The 19,648-nt window shown below is 40.6% G+C and overlaps 1 long non-coding RNA gene across 1 annotated transcript in view; it reads right to left on the bottom strand.

The window, feature by feature from the left end:
* Nucleotides 1-19,648, bottom strand: part of LOC130157793 (uncharacterized) — a 170,233-nt gene that overhangs the window by 81,459 nt on the left and 69,126 nt on the right. Inside the window, exons 4-6 of the long non-coding RNA XR_008825043.1 lie at nt 11,464-11,564; nt 5,907-6,439; nt 5,216-5,344 (exon numbers count right to left, since the gene is read on the bottom strand). This is a non-coding gene — a long non-coding RNA (uncharacterized LOC130157793). The remainder of the gene's footprint in view (nt 1-5,215; nt 5,345-5,906; nt 6,440-11,463; nt 11,565-19,648) is intronic.

The following is a 19,648-nucleotide window of genomic DNA, read 5'->3' as shown; positions in this document are numbered from 1 at the left end:
ACAAATTCATAAAACATCAGGCTTTGTTTGCTCCAACGCTCACAGAATTATTCATTTGCCTGATGTGACTTTAATTCTCATATTATTCGTTAATTTAGCCAATGTGTTCTTTGCACTGATAATTTTATGAGACAAATTAAAATGGTAAGCAGCAAGCATCACTTAAGACATTGGTCTTGAATCGTGTTTGATAGATGGTAGTTTTCAACAACCGAGTGCCTTGCTGACATGTTTGTTTATTACCCTTCTCCCTCACCCACATACACACAACATTTTTTTGTTAATGTTAGCTTCCTGCATGTTTTGGAAAGCGTAGGCCCAACAGCAACGACACGAGTTTAGCAGTCACTGTGCAGACACTCAGACACTACAACAGCATGCTGCTCTATTTCCCTGTTCTCTTTGAACAGTGACAATTAATCATGTCAAATTGTGCCAGATGCCAAAGCAGTTTTGTGATGTCAATAAATATTCAGAGGAGACTTGCTTCAGATGAAGACAGAGATTCATTTCAATTGGTGATCTAAGCAGGGTTCAAACCTAGAGGTAAAAAGCTGTTGGACTAATTTACTGAACATCCTCCATTTCTGCAGCCCTGAGAATATGAGGTCATATTTTAGGAATGAGCATTAATATATTTCACTGATTTTAACACATGCTGGCCTCATCCTGTCATCTTTATAAGCAGGAACGATTCATTGGCTTCCATGAAAGTATACATGCATCAGAATTGCAAGACAACTTATCTGCTATACAAAAAATAAGAGCAAACTTTCTCCTTCCTTTTTTTTTGTAATGCTACTGTACATTCCAGTATCTAATTAAATAACATTTCTTTCTCATATTGAACTGTGAATGCTGGTCAACAGTCCCGGTTAATTCCTATGACAAGATATTTTGGATTTTTTTTCTCCTTCATCGTCTTCAGAGCAGATCATTTTAATTCCAGCTAAGACTGAGTGAAGCAATGCTGATTTCCCCAGATGGTTCTGCTTTCTTAGAACCCCGATGGAATGATAATTACAGCTGAGGAGACAGGCAAAACTGTGAAATAAATGACAGAAAAAACAATAGCTACATTTCACCGGCATGCACAATCTGACTGAAGTGATCACATGATTCATTATTAGCCTCATGCATAATGCTGCCAGGTTGAGGCATGTTTTTCATTCCTCATCAGATTTCACTAGTCTCTTCCACACCATTTTTTTATGATTCTGCAATGACTGGTAAATTCCTAAAATAGGAAGAACACTCTTCTTTCATACTTCTCCCATGTGAGAAATGAGGAGTATCAGCAGGGGGAAAGCCATTTATTGGATTATCAGAGACATTACTTCTCGACACTTCCATCAGGATCATGTGAGATTCTTTTTAATTTGGGAGCTGCTTTGCTATGCTGCCAATGGGAGCACTATGCATGATCCTAGCAGCCCAAACCAAAACGAAATACGTAGCCAGCTGACGTAGGGTCTGGCTGTCTCACTACCACTGACAGCACAGAATAAATGCATATAATATTTGTCTGATCCAAGTAATACTGCAAGGCTTCACAACACCTTATAAATACTCAATAATAGAGAAAAATGCTGCACACAGTCCCCATCAGTGGACAATAAGTAAAACAGACTGTTCCAGCAGAAGACACTTCAGGCTTTGTACGCTTACGTATAATCAAATGGCTTTGTACACTCATTCATCCTGATTCTCAAATACTTTCATTTCCTGTGAAGCTGCAGCCTCAACACATAGATTGTAACATCTCTTTCTACTTGCAGTTATCCTGGGATAATGATAAGCAAGGCCAGTAATCACCCCTAGAGCTGCCCATGAGACCTTCTCTTGATTATGCCCGTTTCTTTCTATTAAGATTTTCCATGAGGTATGCACGAGCAGTATGGATCACTAGAGCGTGTGCTTGCTTTCTTCCTGCACCTCGATAATGGAGCACAAAACCAGCTTAACAGGGAGTGCTCATGGCAGCCAAGTTGCCTGTTAAACAGGCAAGTCAGCAGAGGCACAGCTTTGCAGACATCCATGGTGAAGCATCTGCATAGAGTGGGGTTGTCTCATATCCCCCACCGACTTTAAACTCTTAACTAGAATGTACTACAATTTATCCTACCCTCCAGCTGAGCTAATGGAGGGGCAGGCTACTCCTGGGATCATTACTATTCATTATTATTTTATAATGCCTGCTGGTGTTATTTTAACAGCTGCTCGCATGAAGGAATACATAAAAGAGGCCACCTTTGTGACACCAGCACTAGGCACATGCCTAGGGAATGGAGAGCAAGGACAGGACAGTGCTGGACGTCTGTGGCAGAACTGGCATTATCTCTCTGTAACATCCATACTAAAACCATGCAAATTCTGTGATTAAAAGCATCACCTTTTAAAAAAGGAACCGAGCTAACCTACAGTCAAGCTTGGGTTTTGGGCATGCTGGGGACCTGCAGCTCCCGCTGAACCAGAATTGCAGAAGCTTTAGCAGGCAGAGAGGAGAATTACTAGGAGCACCTGGGGAATGGCAAGTCTATTACAAGAGCAGACTAAAAAAGCCTGGTTTTCTTAGTCCAATAAAATGAAGGCTGGGAGGGAGTAAGATCGCTAACCACAGGCTGAGACGGCAAGGCAACAGAAGAGATAAGCACTGGGGAGGGAAACGAGCAATATGAGCTAAAGGACAAAAGCAAGTAGTTCCAGGTTGGTCATGGCTAGAAATTACTTGTCAGAACAGCATAGCTCTGGATAAAGCCCATCAGTAGGAGAAATGCCAGCAAAACCTTGTGGCTTTTAACAACACGGTTTGATCCATTTCTGTAAAGGGTTCTCTAATTCCAGACCCAGGATAAGAAAACAGCAGTTCTGGTAGTTGGGGAATACAGGTGATGTCTCCAGTCCCATGCTCCTACTCTACTCCATCCAGCTCAAATGTCAAAACTACTCACAGACAGGTGCCGACTGGCATGATTGCTCTGTGCTTTCCATACTGCCCTACAGGAGAAGAAATCCGGAGGGTTTTAGTAAGAAAATAATCAGTGATCAAGTCAGGTTGTGCAAATGACAGGGTTACATGCTGTATACTTACTTACCTTTGATAGGGTTTATAGTTTTCAGATTCCTAGTTCTGATAAAGCTTAAGACAGCAATCTTAGTATTCATGGGTCTTACGGTGTGAATTTTCCCCCCAGAAAGCATTTCAGCCTTCCAAGATCCAAACAAAGATGGGAGGAAAATATAAAACACAGGATGCAAATACACAGTCCTGCTGGGATGTTATAATGTTTGTGAATGAAAAGCTTTTTTCTATGAACTCTCTGAGTTTATAACTTTTTTTCATAATGTGAAATTAACATGACTTCAAAAAAAATGAATTTTCTCAGCTTGGAAATTTTGTCTTGCACAGGGAATTTTGGAGGCTGCAGACTATGGCCTGATAAAAGCCAGGTGAAGGTAAAACTACACAATAATACCTAAGTAGGGTAACAGATTAAAACCTTGCTGGAAGAACATGGGAAAAAAAAAAAAAAAAAAAAAGGGAACAAAATTAAAACCAGCTGATTGGTGCAGTGAAAAACATTGTGGAAAATCAGTAGATAAGGGTACAGGTAGTAGATTGTGAAAGACAGGTGGAGCAGGTAGTTCCTGAAGGAAGAAAGAAATGACAGACATTGAGCATGGGTGAAAGAAGGGGTGGAAACTGGAAAGTGTTGTGATTAGAAAGATCCTGCACAAATGAAGAGGTAATGCAAGAAAGAAGCTGACAGAACCTGAAGAGAGGAAGGAAAGAGTTGAAAGATTCAAAACAGGAAAAATACACCTATACTAAGCATACCTCTGAGGAACCAGATGTCTTCTGGTTGGAACCAGCCAGAAAACATCATCTTTTCCACCTACCATACAAACCAAGTATTGGAGCAAGAAAGCAAAAGGAAGAAAAAATAATTCAAATATTTTAAAATTGGCCATTCAGCTCTTCCCTTAGATGCAGCCAGAGAACTGGAAATCACTGTCATGAATACTAGCAGGAGGGAAAGGACCAGGCAAGGATTCCACTACAGGAAAGAACACTGTAAAAGCATAGTACACTATGCCAGAAACTTTCAAATTTACGTCCTAATTCCATGACCAACTGAGTGCTTTCTGTATCTGAACTTCATGTCAAGAAGTTCAGCACACAAACTATACTGGTGTACAGACAGTATATGCTTGGCTTCACCACTCTGAAAAGGAGAGGCATCGCCAACACATTTTGCTGGTTTGCACTCCAGTGATAAGCACCCCTTTCCCAAAGCATCTGACTAGATCCATGTGCAAATTCAGTAAACCCATTCATTTCCTGGCAACTTAATGGAACTTGCTGGATTGTCAGTCAGCAGCCATGTCACTTCTGTGTGAATGCATCTGCAGCTTTACCACGAATCCTTTCTATAACCTCCCTTCCAAGAAAAACCAAACAAAATGTCTTCTTATTCTTCTTGTCTGTTCACATTCCTAGCTCTTCTCTGAATCCAAACAATCTCTTCCAAACCACAATCAGTCACATCTACCTCTATTTCATGGAGAATTTGTGAATCTGGTCTTCTTCAGTCTTTGCTAGAAATAGTCAAAGGCTCATTGAACCTAAAACCCTAAAACATGAAATTTTTGTGCAAAGTATTCTGTATAAACTCGGGGGGGGATGGAGGGGGGACGGACAGATGGGACAAGACAACTGAAACACACCATGACTCTTGTTCTCTCTTAGAGAAAACAGGTTTTCCCTCTCTCCTTCCTCTCAGACCGCATGGGGGTTCCAAAGAGCAGAGCCTTGCCGGGTAACAGAAGACTCAGAAGAGACTTCCCAGCGGTTCTCTGCCTGTCCCTGAAGGGAGAAGCAGAGAAGCTGCCCACCAGCAAACATGGATGTGCAGAACAGAAAAGAGCATCCATCCATACCATATGAAGAACAGGAGGCCACAGATCCAGGCAAACCGAACAAGCATCAGATTTCAGTTCTGCTGGGCTGTCTGTCATTACTGGCGTTACTTTAGAGAAAAAAGCTGATTTGCAGTTCAGTTGATCTACATGCAAAACAATTAATAGCAGAGTATTCCCCCAGCAGTGGTAGCATATGGGTCGTAAGAACCAGTAAATATTTGGCCACTCTAATCAGGAACTGCTACAAAGTGAGTTGGATTACCACAAAGATCATTGCTCCCTCTGCACTTACCAAAGAGGTTTTTCTTTCCAACAGTCTTGCCTGTTTTAAAATCACACTCCTTGTCAGCTGGCTTGTCTTTGGAAAGTCATTTCTCCTCCTCTCCATAGACATTAGAAGACGGGAACGTGACATCTAAACCTATGGTTGCAAGAATACAGATGGTGTCAGAAGAGCCTATAACAGGTGAAAGAGTAGAGTCAGGAAAGAAACTTCAGAAAGTTGTCTTATAAACTGATTTTTGATGCCCTGAGGCCTCAAAAACCACAACACCTGTGTGCAAAGATAACATGTGAGGGGTTTCACCCAAAGTGAGTACAAGACAGGTAGTAGTTAACACGTTTCAGCCATCCCCAGGATCATCAGAACTCTATGGATGGCAACACCTGCCTGGGTATATGAGAAAAGACTTTAAACCCCGCGGGACCTACAGTACATGCAGTGGCTTTAACAAAAGATCTGCCAGCAATTTGAGTGGGCGAAGTACAGGACAGATGGGCTCACATTGCAGGGTAGCAGCAATAGTCAAGAAAAAAAGAATTCTTGGCAATATATACTATTCTTTCTTTAATTATATTCATTATTTCAACTCAATGATAAGATGGAAGGAAAAATAAAGAAATAAAAGCATGCTGCTGTCATGCACTAAAAATTAATGAGGACAACAGACACCAGTGATAGCCAAGGAAAACAGAAAATTTACCTAAGGTGTTACAGCTGTTTCATTAATAAAAGTTTTTTAATCCCCATTTCCACCATCCTCATTCCCTTCCGTCCCAGCTCAGTGTTCCACTGTTGTGCTGCCAGTGACAGCAGACACCACACATGGCATTCCGGCTCCTCCGCTGCGTTGTGCTTAAATCACTTCCCACCATTCATTCCAAGCCTCTCCATCGATGCTTTGCCTCCAGCCACAGCGCAGCCAACACGAAACACTAAACACCACACCAGGAACTTGTTACCAGGGCTGAGCAAAGAGCAGCATCTCTGCTCTGCAAAATATCCGGGGGCTCTGGCACATCAGAGCCTCTTGTGAGGCCAAACGGAGCCCTGTTCATGTGGAGGGTGACAAAGGAATTTGCAGGCTCTAGAGTATTCTGGCAATGACAGCACTGGCATGGGATACATGAGCTCAAATCTTCATTCTCCCTCGAGTTTATCATCCCAGACAATGCAGTCAGGAAGTCAAGGGATCTCCCAGGCTAGTTCCACGCTTTGGGATGTATTAATTTTCCCCTGTGGAAGAAACAACAACAAAGTCTCTTGTCTGTGAAATGATCTAATTGCCCCTCAGTCAATTTCTATAACTAGCTCAAATATGTTTCTGCTAAACCTTCTTAGCTTCTTACAGCAGCATGTTGTTAAAATTCCCTTATTAAAGTTTCCTTTTATCTCAGGAACCTCGTTCTGCCTGGGTTGGAGAGAAAATGGCAAAATCAGTATGTTCTAGCACTTCAATGAGTGGATTCATCTGCAAAACAACAAATGACTGTGTTCTAGTAAATGGCATTTACAATTAATACACTATTGATATAGCTGCTGTAAAATATTTAAATGTTTATTGGCATGAATAGCTATCATTAAATCAGCTTTATAGTTATTACAGTAAAAAGAACTGAATTTCATAAAGCCCTGGATAATTACTAGTCCCTTGTAAAAAAGAGGGAGATACATATTTACAACAAATAGCCCAACAGAAGAATATGAAAAGCCAAAAACATTCACTTACAGACAACAATTTAAGACAGGCAGAGTGTTAATTAGAAGACAAGTCTCCCCAGGAGTTAGTCAGGTCAGGGCAAACCTTTTCATTGATTCAGACATTGTTATAGGTGCCATGCAGATTATTTAACCTGTATCCCAAAAGCAAAAGAGGACTTGTCCAGTTTTCACTGAAATTGGGTTTCTAACTTGTAAATTGTACACTACAAGCACAAAACTGATGCTAGATACTATAATGTGTGTATATTTTGCTGTGACCTGAGATAGGTCATTCAGTGATGAGGTGAATCGTTGTTAAGAAAATGTGCAATCATATGCTCCAAACTCAGGCACCTACAAAATGCCAGCCTTTTCTCTTTGCTTTTATTATTTCCTCTCATCTGATTTAAATTTAGCACCTTTTCATACTGCTTTGTACTACCATCATCCAATTCCAAAACCTATGCAACCACAAAGTATACATGATAATGGGGTTTTAAGAGCACTCGTCGCTCCTCTAATTATCAGAAGGTCCTTTTTACACTGAATACAGTGAAAAGGCAGAACATCAGACAGCTTATTTGATATCTTTTTGTGTGTTTTTAGTATAATTACAACCATTCCAGTTACTAGAAACTGTACAGAGATGATCAGCTTTCTTTCCTTACTGTAACAAACGGCTGGACATCCACACCGCTACCTTCTGCAGACACATAGCAGACATGTACAGAGGTTACTAACAGCTCACAGATGCACCAGAGTTAGGGTTGCCCAAATAATTTGAAAATAAGGCATATATTCCTGTTTTTCTTCAAAAAGAGTAGAGCTTTAGCGATGAAATTTCCTACCAGCTTGGCATACAGGTCTCTCAAAATTTCCTACACACTCCTGTTTGCTTTTGCTCCATAAATACTTAATAAGTGGCTTTAAAATTGAGCTCTGGCTGATAAGTTTTGGGTTAGTTTGGTTTTGGATTTGGTTTTTTATGCTTTGGCAATTCTACTTTCCTTTCTATAAAGGCACTATTTCTGAGGAAGCAGAATAATAGTCTGGAATTTCTTATTCAAATAATGGTACAAATGCAAACAGTCATGCTCAATTTCTGTAGGAGTAACCTACCTTAGAAACCGTGATATTACATTAAGGTACTGGAAGCAGCTGTAAACCAGCCAGCACCTTGGAAACCACGTAGAAAAGATGCTTCTCAACTGCTGCAGCTGCACTGCTTCTGGTACCCAAGCTAACTCATGCAGATTTAATTAGGGTATCTGTGCTGCTCTAACATGAAACCTGGGACATAACACATTCCATTCAAACTGGGCTATGAGGTGGAGGTGGTCTGGTGGATATTAGTAGTCTCTGATATCATCCAGCTCCAAGAATTTGGAAAACACAATTCATTTTGCAAAATCACTTCCTAAACCTGTGACCTGGGCGTGTCCTAGTAAACCCTATTCCTTTTAAGCCCCAGCCTGTCTGTGATCTTCAATCAGTCCAAGGTCTCCAAAAAGCAGTTCTTAACCTCATTGGCCTAGTGACAAAAACAGAATAAATCTTATAAATGAGGAACAAGCTCACTGCTCTCCTTCCATTTCTGGGTAACCTCACTAATATTTCCAAATATTTCAAACCTCTTTTACTTTTATTTATTTTTTAATTAAAAAATCAATGAACATACTGTGTTATTTTAAATAGGATGATGGCAGAGTTAAAAACACTTCTTGTAAATAAAGATGACAAGAAAGCAGCAAAAAAGAATTCATGCAAAAAGAAGAAAGAAGAAATATCTTCATGACATGAAAAGAAGGGCTTTTTTAACAGGGGGGTGGAAAATTCATTCCACTGGTGGCACATAGAGTTATATGCTTATTATCATTATTTCCTTCATATGTTTGTGTTCTTTTAGGGTTTTTTAAAAGGTCTCCCCAGAAGCCCCTAGGGAGCTAAATGCTGCACCAAAATATTAATATACTATTGTTCCTCTTTGGATGTGTTTCTGTCAGAAACATTTGGGCCTATGAAGGCAAAATCTCTTACCATGGTGTTTCCCAAATGCCCATTCCTTTTCATACTACCCACCACACACGGGATGTCCAACTGCCTTCACCTATAGTATGTTCACTCCAGTATTTCACTTAAAAATTATGCAAAATATATTCAAATACTGGAATTTGTGGTAAACTCAAGTTAAAAATCCATGTCCTGAGTTTACTTCTTCATTTACTGTTTTACTGGGCAATAGAGTTTTATTCTTTATTCAATGCAGAAAGATGAAGTAGATTAAGCCCTCTTAAAGTATTGACTTTAAGTCTAAAACCAAGAAGGAAGGAAATCCCATCCTGACTAATGATTCAAAAAAGGTTCAAGTCTGTTCATTGCTAAGTGGTTAGGTTCTGCAGGAGAAGCCCTTTGGAAGAATAAGATGGAAAACATTGATACTTTAAATGGGCACCCCTGTGCTCTGTCACTAGAGCTCTACAATGCCAATCTTTTAGGTTTCCACTGAGATAAACCCATTTATTATTTCTGCCCTGGAAATCATGTGGGTTATTAGCTCTTATAAATACAAAAGAACATTGCAGCTGAGTTTTCACAAGCAGCTGGCCAGAATGTCAACATTTTTCCAATTTCAAGACACCAGTGGTTGGGGTATTTTTTTCCTAGATTTTAAATAATTTTTATGACCTTGATTTTTTCTAAAAATACTCATGTATACCCTTTCTCCACTATCTGTTTATGATCTAAAAAAAATGTAGGGGTAAAAAGAAAAAAAAAAAAAAAAAACAACGGGGGGTGGGGGGTGGAATAAAACATAATAAGAAAGGAACAAAATCATCCCCAAAGGTACAAATTTATATGCTGGGTATATATTTCTCATTTTCCTCTTCTACAGTGTCCATGTGGGGAATATTTGCTTCCTTCTTAATTCTTCAGCACAAGTTTTTCAAGTTCATCTGAAGGCTTTTCAAACATACTTAACAGAAATTATGAATTCAAGAACAAGGTAGGCGGAACTAACCATTTCTTATAACTTTAAAAACAATCTGTAGCCAAATCAAACCATTAAAAATGTAAAGATAATTTTTTTAATAGATCTACTTAGAAAGGGGAGTAAAGAAGGCCATATATAAGCAATGGATTGCGGAGAATGTTCCTATTGTACTGTTTTGGTCAGAAGATTTATAAGCCCTTTTTTCTACAAAGGAAAGTGTACCTGGTATTATTGTCACAGAAACTCATGAAAGCAAAGATCTAGAGGAATAAACACACCTAAAACCAAAGATGATTGCTATACAAGAATGTTGCTGCATAATTACTGTTTATACCTATTTCTGTTATGTTAATAATATTCTATACATACAACAATGCAAAATTCTCTCACAGTTCTTATCAGTAAAATATATTGCCATCATTAGGAAATGTTCCATAAGACTTCAATGAGGTTTTAATCCTTAACTTTTTCACATTTTTATCATCCTTAAGCTCTTAATTTACTTTTGTTTCGTTTTCCTACAGTTATTCTGTTTTGCTTTACTCTAACTACTTCCATCTGATTGCATGGCAACTCCAGTCGTTTTGGTCAAAAAATTACCACCCCCCTACCCTATTTGATTGCAAATCATGGCACAGTGTCATGGCACAGTGGCATTACACTAACAACCAGTCAGTTTGACTCTGAAACAGTTAATAATCGAGCTACACAAACAGGCTGCATCAAGGAGAAGAAACATACACTGAAATTAGAGTTCTGATACGACTCTTAACTCTCAAGCCTCTGCTGCATATTAGCAGCTAGCTAGTTGATTCAAACCCTTCTCAATTACAATTTAATTATAGGATTATAAATGTGATGCCATTTAGCATTCTGACAGTCAAATTAACCAAATCCATTACTTAACATATCAGCTTACACTGGTAAAGTTGCGTGCATAAAAGACAAATTATACTTATCCCAGATGTTCCTTACAGAGCCTGTTTTGTGTCAATGGTGGGTGTTTCACAAGGCACTGAGAACAGATTGTGAGATTTCTTCTCCAGTGTTCCCAGTTTCCCTTGAGCACTTAGGGTAAGATTTTTGCCTTTTCGGGGGAACCATGTTCACCATGAATTCTGCCCATTTTTAAAACTGGTGAGGATTTCAGCAGCAGTTGCTTGTGGTACAAGCTGTGGTGTTACTAACAAAAATGGGGATGTCTGAGGGGGAGAGAAGGGGCTATCCACGATCCAGAACTTAGACTGCTGGTCTCTCACACAAGTGAAGGTCTCCCAGCACTAAGAAAATATCCCTAATTCCAAATACTTGTGAAAAAACAGAGCATAAAGTTCAGAGCTGGGACTGAGAAACCTTGTCCACCAGGAATTGCCAGAAAAGAGGCGGCAAGATGGTAGTGCTGGGAGGAGGGTGCTGCTATTCTGACCTTTATACATTTTATACTGGTTTCATGCTGATAGTTCGGTTTCTATTTACTAGTTGTTGCTTCCAATCAACAATGTTTGACGTTTGCTACCAAAAGCAGAGTGGTTTCCAGGTGTGGATGCACAAATAAACATGAACTTACAACTTAGGAGGGCAAAATGAAGAGAGATCTTGTAAAGATGAAGGAACCGAGGAGCAATTCAGCTGAAGGACATGTTTTCTTAGGTCCAGTTTTTCATTAATCTGCAGTAGTAATGAGAAGGTTGACAAGCAGAGTGAGAATGGATGTTACATGTCATCAGAATGTGTGGTTTATTATAATTATTTCTCAGAGTTTGGTTTATTTGGTCTTTAACTGCAATTTTTAAAGGCTTTGGGGTGGACTTTCTTCCCTGCTGATTCATTTCTTTCTATCTGGAAAGCTATTGTTTGTTTACAGAATGCTACATCAGCCTTATTTTTCATTGGTCATTGCTCAAAATGCCTTCCTCACTGTCTTAATGGTCTTTACTTTAACTAGCTAGGCCACGATGAAAAAGTACCTTGGGCTGATAATGTGCTATCAATAGGTCTGTACAGTTCAATTTCAATCCCCTATTAAATATCTTTTGTAGTTCTCGCTCTATTACTTCCCCTCTGTACTCACTTTAACAAGCGCTAGTTTAGCTGTAGTGTGCACATTTTTTTCGTTTATTTTGCCTCATACAAAGGCAAGATCCTCAGGCAATGTCAACTGGCCTATCTCCATTTGCTTTCTGCCTTCAAGCACAGAACCTGGCCAAAATGTATTTTTCTGAATTCACCAGATCGTATGTCACGTTCTATTCATTTCATAGTAGCAGTAAATATTTCTCTGTTAAAATATCTGGAGTGATTTTCTATTACTTGACTGATTTTTATTCCACATATGGTTCTGACCAGCAGAAATGGAATGAATGCATCATCAGTGATTACGCTGGACACGTTAATCTCTTTCAGGGAACAGCATTTAGGTATGCCTAGTGTAAAGCAGAAATATACAAGTTCTTATGCTCCAGATTAAAACCCTGACACTCTGCCTCAGAGCCTTTCTCACCATTAATATCAATGCTTTTCCCAGCTAGAGAGGGAAGGGAAGAGAATCTGGGTTTTGTTCTTTGAGTCAGATGCTCCAAAAGCTCTCTTCAATGCTCAGAAACCTCGAGAAACAGGATTCAGGACTCAACAGTGTAATGTTGGTTTTATGCATAGATTTCACGCAGATCTTACAATATCACAGTTAACATCCTGATGAACTTGAATGCAGGTCTTTTTAAACAATATGCCAGTAGCCTTTCCCCTTTCTGCTCCAGAGAACAAATTCTGTAGTGTTCTTGATAAACCATGCTCGGTCTCAGTCACAGTCACTATCACTTTAAAGAACATGGGGGCATCACAAGCCTCTTTCTGCAGGTTCTTCCCTTCCATTTCCTTCCACATAGCAATAGCAAGAACATTTGGCAAATACGCCCTGTTCCTTGTCATGTAAGGCAGAAGGTCTGAAGCCCATAATCCAAACCAATGTAAGTTAAGAACCACCGGTTTGGGGAGTACTAAATTGGCCGTGTCAGAGTAAGTCATGGGATCCATGTGGTCATGTTGCTTCCAGTGCTCTAGGATAACACAGATAGGGTCACACAGAAAATGAAAGTGTCAGAAAGCAAGGAAGGTTATAATTTAAGAAAGACGGTGTATATTGTCTGATGATCTGAACACAAGAAGTCCAAATATCCTTTCCTCTATTCATGCTCTGTGATGTGGAACACACCTCCTAACCTTCAGCTGTTTCTGTCCGCATAGACATGCAGCACCATGAGAGCTTGAGTAGTGAGCCACAAGCAGGAAAACCCAGGGCTGCCAGCCAGTGCTGGTGGACACACAGGAGACTGCAGATGAATTACAAACACCCTTTACATCAGAAAAACTTTAAAACTGCCGTGGATTTAGGGTATATTATAAATCTAATTGCAATTATTCGCACACAACTGGAATGAGTTGTTTCACTTTTTCTACTGAAGCTCATTTATCCTCTTGTAATGCCACCACACATGGCTTGGCAAGGACTGTTTTTATTGCCAGTTCATAATATAATTTCTGGAAAGCAATCATTTTGGCATAGCAATATATGAGACTGCACCATATGGCACTTGCATGTAAAAGGGGATATAACTCCTTCTTCAAAAAGTTTTATATATGCTATAGCATTACTATATGTTAAATCTATATATTGCATGAAATATATAAAATTGTGTATCTTTTGTCACATTTACAGTGACTAAAAAAATTCCAAGTCTTTAAGTCTTCATTCTCATTACTGCCATGCCTGACAGTGCTAAAAGTGAGCTAAAAATTTGAGATCTTAAATTTCCATCCAAACTACAACTTTTAATTCAGTGAGTTTCCTTTCACTGAAAAAAAGTAGAACCATAAACAAGCAAGGTGCATTAGGCAGATCCCTATCTTTCAAGAATCACCACGCAACTTGATCAACAAACTGGAGGACATCATTCAACAGAAACAGAAAAGTAAATTAAATTTGTAAAGGACTAAAAATTGCTTCATTTTAGCATGTGCTTTTATAAATCTGAATCGTTAAATAAAAATATTTCTGTGTAATCTGGAAGTCCTGGCACTTTCAACCTCTACCAAAAATTCTAAGTATAGGAAACTGTGGACAATAGGGATACAATATTAAGCTTGATATAGAAAACACGAGAGAAGAGGAAATTTCTCTCAAGACTATGGAAAGAGGTAGTAAAATACTTTTCTAACTACTTCAACAGAAAATGTTCACTAAAATAGTTGCAGAAATTTCTATGGTAAACCACAGTAAAATCAGGAAATCAGGAACTACTTTAAGCAGATAAAGAAAATGAGATGTAAGAGCACTAGAATACTGATCAGGGATAAAAAGCAGTGAGCCCAATTGCATTAAAATTTGGGGAGGTAAGAGAACAAAATAACTGCTGAGGAAGTTCTGTATTTCTAGGTCTAGTTCAAACTGTTTTCATTCCATAGTATATGCAACAAGGCAAAAAAAAGAGCAAGAGAAAATCTGGGGTAGTACCGAAAAAAGCAAGCCAGCTACAATAAATTGAGCAGAAAGCAATGAAGACATAAGGTTCAGTTATTATATTCATCATATCAGAAAAATTCCTCGCGGCATACACAGGGAAATGGCAGCACAAAGGAGCGGGACTCTGAAAAAAGCACTCCTTGATTAACCGCACCTATTCAACTAACAGCTTGACAAGGAATTAGCTTCGCTCATTTCAACAGATTAGTGGAATTTAATACGAGAGAGAGAGAGAGAGAGACAGAAGATCCTTAGCTACATGGACTGGCCCCAGCTGAGGAGCTGGCCCAGCACCCTGCAATGCAAGTGCCTCATCTTGCTGTTACTGAGTGCTCCGTGCAGGTTCCTGGTACGCACATACTGGAAAGGGAAAACCCTGCACGTTGGTTTCTGCACACGGAGGCTGGTTGCAGGAGCACCTCTCCCATCAATCTCCCAAAGCAATGGAAAACACACATTTTATTTCAAGGAATGGTGCAATGAATTTCTTGAGAAGTTTCCACTCTCCTGCCGTGCCATACCGACCACGTGCTATACCGATTGTAGGGCTTGTGATGGAGAGAGGAGTAAAGACACTGAAATATGTGTTTTGGAGAAGAATTATGTTGGTTTAGATCCACATTCTAGAGGTAGTCGGTAATGGTCCCCTGTAACAATGCTCCTTCTAGACTACATATGATGTACTATCATGAATTGTTGGAAATGGCTCATTTCCCTCCTCTCTTTCAAGTCTCGGGCGTGAGTTACGTTCCCAGCTCTCGGCTGGATTTGTGGCATAACCCTACACATGCCACTCACTGACTCAGGCACAAACAGGCCTCTGATAAACAGCAGGAACGGCACTACAAGGGTACTACATATACTATACATGAAGTCCTCCAACAGATGACAAATATTAAGTGCTAAATATTATACCGAGCATTTTGCTAAGTATTCTAATTGAGTATTTGATATCCTTAATTAAGTGCATTTCCCAAGTACAGTTTGAAACCTCTTTTCACTACTTGTTCGATGGTACATGCCCAGCTAATCAATAGACTTACCAGAATTGGCTTTACTTTCCAGAAGTAGACAAGAGTAATAATATTTCTGTCATTGCCCCGGAGGAAAACAAAAGAACGAAAAATAAGCACATGCACCATTTCTATTTACCGACAGCAGGGCGTTAGCTAGGAACAAACTGAACTCAAAGCACTCTTGAAAAGGCTCCACCAAGCCCCGTAATGAGACCATCATTTAATGTGCTGGCTGCTTCAGCTTCTTTCAGACTACTCCCCTAAAGGCTTTTTAATCCATAGTTCAAAAGCTAAAGGCACCTGCACTCAACAAACTTGTGCATGGATGTCGCCCACATCCCATTTTTATTTCATCCCCTGATGGTCAGGAAATGCATGTAGCTTGCTTCTAATGTGCTCTCCTTTTATATTTCTTCTTTTAATACTCTCTGAACTTGTGCTGACTCACCTCATTTCTTTACAGGAGATGGCAAGCAGACCTTCTTTATCATTACTGTCCTTTGATCCTGCTTTCTGTCCTGCCTGTCTCTCCATCGTACGTTCAGTACAGCCTGTAAGTGCCCTTTGATCTCATGCCACTCTTGCCTCCCTCATTCGTTCTTGTAATATGAAACTGCCGATCCCAAATTTACAGGTGGACCTCTCCTTTTGAAATAACCTGTGCATTTACTATAACTTCCAACGCTTTGATGTTATTTGTTTGTTATTTGTTTTGTCTCTAGTAGCTTTAGGTTTTTACTAGCAAGTTGCACAATTTCTCGGATTTTTTTGACATACAACATTATTTTTTTGTGAGGGCAGGTTTAATGTTCCTTTGCATATTCACTAATTTTTCACTTGCATTTTTCTTACATATGCTGCCCTGCACTGACATAACTCTGAAAGATTGCTAAGACTTCTTCATACTCTATACATTAATTCTTGTTTTTCAGAAGGCAGTTGGAGCATTACTTTATTGCTGTTCAACAAAATCAACCAAACCTAAAACCTAAAACAAAAAACAACTAAAAGAAATCTGAAAGACCTAAAAGAAGCATGCCTCAAACTCAGGATAGTTTACAGCTGTTTGGGGCATTTGATTTGGAACCTGACATCTCTCAGCTGGACCACAGGTGCTGCATATGTACATCGTACCTAAATACCAGCTGAGGAACATGCAGGAATGACAGACCCGAGTTAACCAGCTGTTTCTAGAGTGGAGAATATGCATCATCTTGAAATGCTAATACTGAAGTAGCATTTAGTATTATTCACTAAGTAATTCACATTTCATTGGGAGGATACCAGTGTCACCGAAGTTCTTGATTTCAGTTTATTTTATTTACTGAGAGGGCAGAGCAGACAGGACAGCTCTTTCTCCTGGAACCCCTGAAAGGTGAGGTATGCCTCCTGCACACATACCTGACACCTTAAAGCCTCTCCCCACACAGCCTCACAGCTCCACAAGTCAGTGATCCCACAGAAACTGATGACAGAAGCCCCTAACTGCAGGGGGAAAAGGAGGAAGGACCAAGGATTTACTGTGAGCTTCACACTTGAACTGTGGCACCATAAAAACGGAGACAGCTGCACCGTCTGCAGCCTGCTGCAAGGCAGACATCTGATGGCAAGAGGTGTCAGCGCTGCAACCTTTTGCTCCCACAGCTCTTGAATGAAGTCCCTCCCACACCACTTCCCCTCGGATGAAATAACTTTTCCTTCCCATGTTTCTTACAGAATTTTATGTGTCATAACTCAGCTTCGTAATAGCATACCACCAGAGTAACTCACTTGCTAAAATCTTGATAAATCAATGCAAACCAACTGGCTACAAACACCCTAGCACCTGAGGGCTCAGCTCTCCCTCCCAGTGATAAATCACGTCCTAGTAACATCCTCCAGTTCCCATGAGGGTTGTGGTGGACAGCCCTACACAGGAGGCCACTGAACTCCCACAAATCATACTCCAGCAGTGGTCCCCTGTAGCAGTCCTGCAGTGCATCTGCTAGTTCAAAGGAGACCGAGTGACGTCTAACGTGCCCAGGCAGCATCATCACCCCATGGGGGTGCAGCCTTGTAGCTGTAGAAGACAGATGAGGAACCTGCCTTATGCCAAGGGACTACTCTTACAGCACGAGGAGGCACGGGGGGAAAGGAGTGGGATGGAGACCCAGCCAGCCAAAGGGATGTGCAGAAGGGGGATAGCAGGTGGCACCCTCCTGCGACCCCATCCACAGCCCTGCTCTCCCTCCCCCAGGGAGACAGCCAGATGCCAGCCTTGCTGCACTGGGGACCGCTGTATGCCTAAGCAACAAGATCACAGGCATTTTGCCACCTCTGGTCATTTATTGCCTATTTTTTCTAGATGGAGCACTAAGCTCTGGCCTTAAAAACATTAGAAATACGTGTGCCATGGATCCGAACCAGAAAAGGCAGTCAGAGAACAGAAAATTCCACCGCTATGCCTGGCAAAACATGGACACACACTATTCCTCCCACTGATTTTAAGATGTTGCCCTTTGCTTTTAGACATTTTATACCGATCACTACAGCTCCACTTCTAAATCTCAGTCTCTCCAGGCACCTGCCGGTTTCTTCAGAATTAATTTTCACCTGTTTTCCTTCAGTCTGTGCAGGTGCTTAGCGCAGGCTGGTAGCAAGCCTGGGGTACTGCTGACCTCAGAGGATACCCAGCTGCCTTGCCATCAGTGCTGCCCTGGCCAGGTAGAGACAAGGTGGTTTCTTCTGTGGTTGAGGGGTGGTGGGGGAGTTTCTTTAACAATGCATTGTATGCTAAATAGGAGCTGCAATTCAAGCCTTTTCAAAAGCAAATATCCCCCTTTCCCCACCACCCTTTTTTCTTTCAAACGGCTGAATTCTTCTGTCCATTTTATATCCTTTTTGCAGCCTTTTAAGTCAGCTGCAAGTGTTAAATTCTAATTTTTCAATGCCACTAAGCACGAAATCTCCGAGTCATTAAAAAGTCCTTTTTAAAGAGCAATCTGAGGTGAGGGCTTCCAAACTTTTGCATGCCACATACTTACTGTAATGTCTGATAGAGAAAAATGTGTGTTGGCAACACTGCTTAATCCACATTGAAAAAAGAAAATTGAAGCCATACTTCTAGCAAGATTAGTTAATGATCAATAGCGACAGGTAGCTATAAACACAGTAATGGAGATCCTTTCATATTCTCTCTCATCTTCTGGTGCAGCCCTCCCATAGCTACATTTCAGGAAAATGAATTTGTTTCAACTCCCACTCTGGGCAAGTTACCACAAAAACAACATGAGACAGAAAAAAAGCCAAAGGTTTCCCATAAAGAGAAATACCAACAGCTGCAGTGCTAGACAAAAACAACTTAACCCATCTATAAAGAAAAAAGGGAGGGGGGGGGGGGAGACAGGGGGGTTGTGAAGTCCATGGAGTAAAAGAAGAAGCTGCTTCTGATGGAGTCGTCCTTGTTGGAAATGAGGAACCATAGAATAACAAGTCTCAAGAGATAGGAAGACCAGTGAGAGGAGACAGGAGAAAGTTTATATACAGGCTGGAAAGCACTTCTTCTGGCAGATGTCCACAAGTTTGCCCATTAAAGAGAGTCAAGGTTCTGCTTTTTCTTGACCCTATTTCTCACTTAGTAATGCCGTTCCCAAGCATTCCCAAGAAAAGCAGAATTACAATTTCCACCCTAAAATTTCAACTTCTTGACTTCTTCCATCAACCTTTCCTGTATAAGAGGTCAAAGGTCAAATTTCAAGCTGTTCTATACAAAGGCAAGCACAGAACCATTGGCCATCTCCTAACGGAGAGCAGACGGAGCGAGTTTTGTCCCCCTCGTAGTCCAGGAGGACCCTAACAGGAACACAGCAGCTTGGAGGCATTTCTTGTCCAAAGCCAGAAGCCTGGTAGCTTCCAGCTGTAATAAAACTTAGGGGTTCACTTGAACTAGTAAAGTTGCTTGCAAGATTTTGTTCTCTTACTGGGATGTTTCAATGGAAATTCCAGCCTTAGCCAAGGGATTCAGCAGAGCTTTTTTACTATACCATTTCAGCTGCCCAGCTCGGGACCTGCTCTTCCTGGGCTCACCAGATAGCGATGGAGAGAGACGAGTTTTTCCAAACAGGAATTTCAGACCGCTTGCATTTAGCTCCTGCTCTCACTTGCTCTCTGTAGGAGGGTTCTTCCCCTGACTGCACAGTCTGCGTGCCTAAAACAAGAAAGCCAGACTTTCGCCTACT

The sequence above is a fragment of the Falco biarmicus genome, chromosome 12 (genome assembly GCF_023638135.1).
Source record: "Falco biarmicus isolate bFalBia1 chromosome 12, bFalBia1.pri, whole genome shotgun sequence".
Classification (NCBI taxonomy): Eukaryota; Metazoa; Chordata; class Aves; order Falconiformes; family Falconidae; genus Falco; species Falco biarmicus.
The sequence above is the reverse complement of the archived record's forward strand: the minus strand, read 5'-3'. Positions and strand labels throughout refer to the sequence as shown.